General features: G+C 36.5%; 1 long non-coding RNA gene across 1 annotated transcript; it reads right to left on the reverse strand.

Moving 5' to 3' along the window:
• Positions 1-5,331: 5,331 nt before the first annotated feature.
• On the reverse strand, positions 5,332-5,924 carry LOC131802612 (uncharacterized). Its single transcript, XR_009342291.1, has 2 exons — positions 5,788-5,924; positions 5,332-5,718 (listed from the first exon to the last, which is right to left on the reverse strand). It is a non-coding gene; the product is annotated as an uncharacterized LOC131802612 (long non-coding RNA).
• Between the last annotated feature and the right edge of the window lie 381 nt (positions 5,925-6,305).

Below are 6,305 nucleotides of genomic sequence, written 5' to 3' on the forward strand. Positions count from 1 at the left end.
GTGGATTTATCACGATATCCTTCAATACAAACAAAATTGATGGGTCCAGATGACTAATCAGATATTCATATTTAGTAGAATCTTGCGTAATTCCATTTAAATTGAAGCTGGATTCGACTTGTAAGAACCAAATTTCGGGCTCCTCACGCCAAAATGGGGGCAGTTTTGCAATTCTAGCAGCAAAAATGTGCATTGAATTCGAGGGATGAGAATCCCCAACTAAATGCGTATCTCCTCCTGACTGCGATGTGCGAACGTTTTCTTCAGCCATTTCAATTATCGGGGTCACCAAATTGTGGTTAAAACACAATTTATTATAAAAATATTAATAATTATTTATTTTAATAAAAAACCAACTTCGTTAGTTGAAAATATTTTTAAGAATGAAAAAATGTGTATTACATGAATTCAAAATATGTATAAACCAAAACCTAAGGCTACATAGTTTCAATTAAAAAGCAAAGTTAAATGTTCAAAGTAAATATGGGAAAACCCCTACACTCCTAAAGGTGTGGATACATAAGCAGCTTGATGTCTTTGCATGGCAGTTTTTGTGACATATCATGAAGGGATGCCATAGCCGCACTCGAATCCTGCCGTCGTTTCTCCTTATAATTTGATATTTATATGCCTCGCCATGATGCCAAGCTGCGTATGTAGCCTCACCCTCTGGTGGGACAAACGGGCTATATCCGAAACTTGCAAATTTAGAGATTTTCAGAATAGCCGATTTAGCCATAAATAAAACTTGCACTTGTTGGTGGGTATAACAAGGTCGACTCAGACGAACTTAACGTCGTTTCTACTCGTTCCTCTCTTTGCTGTTCATATCATCTGAGTATGAACATCTGCTGCATACTGCTATTGAGGTACCCAAGAGACTGCATTTTTATATATGTGTGTATGTAGAATACATATTCAGTATTTCTTCATTAACCTGCAAATATTTCACCTTCCTTTTCTTCCTACAGTTGCTGTACTGTCACCAGCATTTGAAAAATTTGGTTATTTAAATTTAACCAGTAAAGAAAGTCTTAAAGTCGAACGGGGCCGACTTTATGGTACCCTACACCACTTTGCTAAATTAGTAGAGCTCCGCATAACAATTAAAAGTTTTTATGGCAGAATTCCATCATACACGCTATGATTATAATAATAATTTAAAGTTCAAAGGACTAAATATGCCGAAGCATTTGTATCTTTTAAATTCGGACTTGTATTGCCCATTTGTGCACAATTAATTTGAAATCGGATAAAGATATATTTGGGAGCTATATCCAATCAGAATTTGGCAAAGATATTTCTGAGCTGTGTTTGATATATTTCCCTGAATATCGTTGTTACGGAGTGTATGTTACGGCTGTGGGTAACAATTATAACAAATCGGATGAACAGTATATATGGGAGCTATAGCTTTATCTGAACCGATCTTCACCAAATTTGACATACTAGCTTCTAGACTCAATTTATCCCATTTGGGCAAATATTAGACGTTTGGTGCACAATAAAAGCTAAATCGGACGATGTTATATATGGGAGATATATCCTAATCTGAAGCGATCACGATAAAATTTAGCACATGTATTTCTGAGCTGTATTTGATAAATTTCCCCAAATATTGTTGTTACAGGGTGCATATTACGGCAGCGGAGGACAAAAATAACAAATCGGATGAACAATATATATGGGAGCTATAGCTATATCTAAGCCGATTTCGATCAAATTTGACATACTTATTTTCAGGCCTAATTTGGTTATATGTGCAAAATTCCATACTATTCGGACTGATATTACACGTTTGGTGCACAACAAAAAGTCAAATCGGACGAAGATATATATGGGAGCTATATCTAAATTTTTACCGATTATCTCCAATTTCAATAGGTTTCGTCCTTGGGCCAAACAAATGATTTGTGCAAAATTTCATCTGGATCAGGTAATAAATGCGAACTGTACTTTGTTTACAAAAATACATGGACAGACGGACGGACATGCATAAATCGACTCTGAATGTGATTCTATGCAGATCATCAAAAGGAGCTATGGGTCTATCTCGTTTCCTTTTGCCTGTTACAAACAAATGCACAAAGATATAATACCCTGACCACCTTGTGGTGTAGCGTATACAAACTCACAATTTATGCATGTACGTCCGTTCATGTATTCTTGTGAACAAAATGCAGGTCGCAATTATTATCTGATTGAGATGAAAGTACCAGTACTTCAAATTTAGTGTAAATCGGTTCAGATATAGCTATAGCTCCCATACTGGGTGAGATGAAAAAACTGCAACCAACTGCCGACTGCAGTCATTTCTAAACCACTCGTCCGACAGATGTCAAAATTACAAGCGTACAAAAGCATTTTCGTGAGAATATTCCAGACGAAAAGATATTCGTGATGGAATTCAAGCGTGATGGTGTGATTTCTTTATATTTGGCTGGAAAACCCCAAGTGGCTATCGTTAGAGCACTCCAGCATTTAAATGTGAATTAATCTTTTGAGTCTCGTACGATCGCTTGTTACCGTGATACTGGTAGCGTAGCCCGACGTGAAGGAAGTGGACGGAAGAAAACAGCAACAACAGCAGAAATGGTTCGAAAAGTAAAGAAGCGACTCGGGCTAAAGCCATTAAAATTACAAAAAGTGCAAGAACTTACACCGCAACAGAAAGAAAATAGACTCCAAAGAGCTAAAGAGTTGCTTCGCTTGGAAGAAAGTGGTGAACTGCCGAATACGGTGTAAACAAACAAAATGATCGTGTTCACTTCCCAAAGAGGTCAGCTGAAAATGTGCACCTTCGGTTGGCCACCAGAACACAAGCGCCGGCCATGGTGATGGTGTGGGCCACCATAACAGACGATGGTCGCTCCCCGCTCATATTAATCGACCGCGGCATCAGAATAAATGCCGAATATTATCGCGAAAATATTATGGAGGGTGGATTAAAGCCTTGGGTATGCAAACATTTTGGCCACAAACCTTGACATTCCAACAGGACTCAGCACCATCGCACTCAGCACGCGCCACCCAAGAATGGTTACAAAATGAGGTTCTTCGCTTCATTTACAGCGCACAATGGCAACCAAAATCTTCGGATACCAATCCGTTGGACTATTGTATCTGGAGTATTTTGGAAAGCAAGGAAATCTAAACTTATTCTAAAATGTGATGCTATTTCCAATATTTTTATACCCTCCACCATACATAGTATGTAGGGCATATTAAGTTCGTCATTCCGTTTGTAACCCATCGATATAATAAGTCAACCTAAAACTCCTTCGCACCTCTACAAAAAGGCCAGCCGATGACTTGGGCCAGTCAAAAAAAAAAAAACATTTTATATAAATACACAAATCAGAGATGGAAACCTAGTTTTCATGCAGTGAAATTTGACAAGATTATCTACAGAAAATGCGGAGATATGTTTGCTCATTTGAAATGACTTTACCTTCTTAATTTTACCATGTTCTCACCTTTATGCAATCAATAAAATATATATCTTGAAGGTACTAAATTATATATTTCGAGATGTTACAAACGGAATGACAAACATAATATACCATCCATACTAAAGGTGTAAGTACTTAAGAAGCTTAAAGTCACGGCTAGGCATATTTTATGACATTTCAAGCCATGGTAGAAGAATATAAGTAGATGCATCAACGCTTGCGAACATTGATATGTCAAAATTTTAAAATTGTTTTGTCAAAGATAAGTACATTTTTATATATTTTCTTATACGATGCAAATCGGAGGTTGTTACAATATGCATTTCTCAACAATTTTTACAAATTGTAGTAATTTTTCATTCAACATTTTCAATTCCAAAATCGGTTTGACAGTTCATTGTCCCAGCAGCTGTGTCGAAGCGACTACCTGTATTCTTCTACTATGCTTCAAGCTTTTTATGTACATGCACCTTATGCTAGGAACACAATTGGAGCGAACGACGAATTTCGCCCTACGCGGCGACAAAACGAGCCGTGTAAATTCGTCGTAGGAACACAATACCGACGAAATTATAAAACAGCTGATGAAGTTGTTTACTTTTTGCTCAGTAGTCTTTTGAGGCCAAATTATGCAAGAACTCATAATTCTTTACGTTCTCTATTATAATTTAACTGATATCCATCTTCACTCAGGCGCAAGTACACAAATAAATAAACAAATTAATTGTGTTTTTTATACGAGTAACAGATAGTAGAGTGACCATAACAAATTTTAGAGTAAAAAGTAACTTTATTTACTAAAACATATAAAATTCGTACAAGTATGGCCACCTTGTACTGTTTTGTTCGCCGTTCGCCGGCGTATGAAATAGAAATAAAGTTAATTGAGTTCGCGGTGTCCGACAAAATTCTCGCCGGTGCCGTGATTGTGTGCATATGTTTTTTATTTTTGTCGACGAACATTCGCCTCGAAAAAATCGTCGTTCGCACCAATTGTGTTCCTAGCATTAAGGTGGAGGATATAGTTGTTTGTTTGATTCGTGTACGTAATTCTGAGGGCGAACAACTGTGTTCAAATTCCAATGGCTACAAGAATCTATTTTGTCTTCTTTTTAGAATTCATGCATCAACGCAACATTGATATGTCAAAATTTGTTAAGTGCTGTGTCAAAAATAAATCGATTTTTATATATTTTCTTATACGACGCAAATCGGAGGTCGTAATGATATGTATTTTTCAACAATTTTTACAAATTTCAATAATTTTTCATTCACGATTTTTACGAGATCAAAATCGGTTTGACAGTTCATTGTCCTAGCAGCTGTGTCGATGCGACTACCTGTATTATTCTGTCATGTGTCGAGCGAAATTATCTAAGAACAGCTGTTTTTTTATTCGATGAAATGTCAAAATGCATGCTTAAGGCGAAAGTACATTTTTTCGCCTTGACAGAAAAATTTTGTTGCGAATATGTTTGTTGTCAATTTTTTGTATGTATAACAGCTGTTGCATGTGACCCAGAAATATTTAAAATTTTAATAAATTTACTACCAGCATAGTTGCTGTCTTCCTCGGCCGGCGAAAAAATGAGAGAGCCGGATATGCGAAGTGGCCGGATCGGTACAGATTTTCAGCGTTGCCACCCATCACTGTAAGTGGAATGAGGAATGCAACTCTGTGGGGTGTAGGGATATGTAGGTGCGGGTCAAAGGAAAAATGAATAAATTGAGGAAAAATCCGCGAAAATTTTGGAAAGAGGGAAAAACTGGCATCAGTTTTTGCCCTATAAAAAGGCGTAGCGGGGAAAATTTCGTTAATGCGTCTTGTTCTGTTATGGAAAAATACCATTTGTCCGGGAAATAAGCCTCATCGTCAAAATAAAATAACAGTGGAATATTTATTGAATTTAATGTCAAATTGTGGTGTGTTGATTTGTGTTCATTTTGGACAATTTAATTTATGTGTACGTGCGAACGAAATAGTAGTAAGTAGAGTGAAAATTTTACAGAGGAAGGTTTGTGTTGTAATATGTGTTGTTTGTGTTTAGAAGTCGCGCCAACTATAGCCCCGAACAAAAAAATATTGGCTTCTCCAGACTTCTTCCTGGAGGTGTTCAGTTTTGGCAAATCCGGAATTTCTGGAAACCCGCCAGGATAAACAGCTGCCCAATTTGTGTTTGAATTTGTTCCCGTGATTGTCTTGTTTGGCTGATGGAAACTGGCCTTGTGTGAGTTGGCAGTAAAAACCATTTTTGATGTCTTTTGTCTAAAAGGAGAAAAAGTCGATAAGTACCGGCGATAAAAAGGTAAAATCACACATTTTTTTTATACATACCTAACAAGCCGAGATTCTCCTGGACAAAAATTGGCAGTTGCCTCCAATGGCCGGTCAAAATTAAGCGCTAAAAACGTCCATGACGCGCTGACCAAAAAAATCTGAAAATTTAACAAAAAAAAGAAATAACATTAAATTTACATTGAATTGAGACATAAAAAATCACAACAAACAGAGACGGACAAAATAAGACTAATTATATTTATGTTTTAATCTTAGATTAAGTGTGAACGTCCATTAATAGTAAGTTAGTATATAAGGTTCATTTGTTGAGTTATCGATGTTTTGTTAGGATTTTTTAACACCCAGTTAAAAGAAATGAGTGTAGGGTTACCCCAGTAGAATAGGACATTTAAATATTCTTTTCGCATGGACTGAATGGTCATGTCCAAAAATAATTACTAAGAGAGCTCTTTTAGGGAATTTATAAAATTCGTGTGATCGGCCAGATTTGGCAAATATTTTGTAAGTCCTAAGATAATTTGGTGGTTGCCTGAGTAATGGCTCATGAAAATTAA

This window comes from Musca domestica, unplaced genomic scaffold (genome assembly GCF_030504385.1).
Source record: "Musca domestica strain aabys unplaced genomic scaffold, Musca_domestica.polishedcontigs.V.1.1 22, whole genome shotgun sequence".
NCBI classification, from domain to species: domain Eukaryota; kingdom Metazoa; phylum Arthropoda; class Insecta; order Diptera; family Muscidae; genus Musca; species Musca domestica.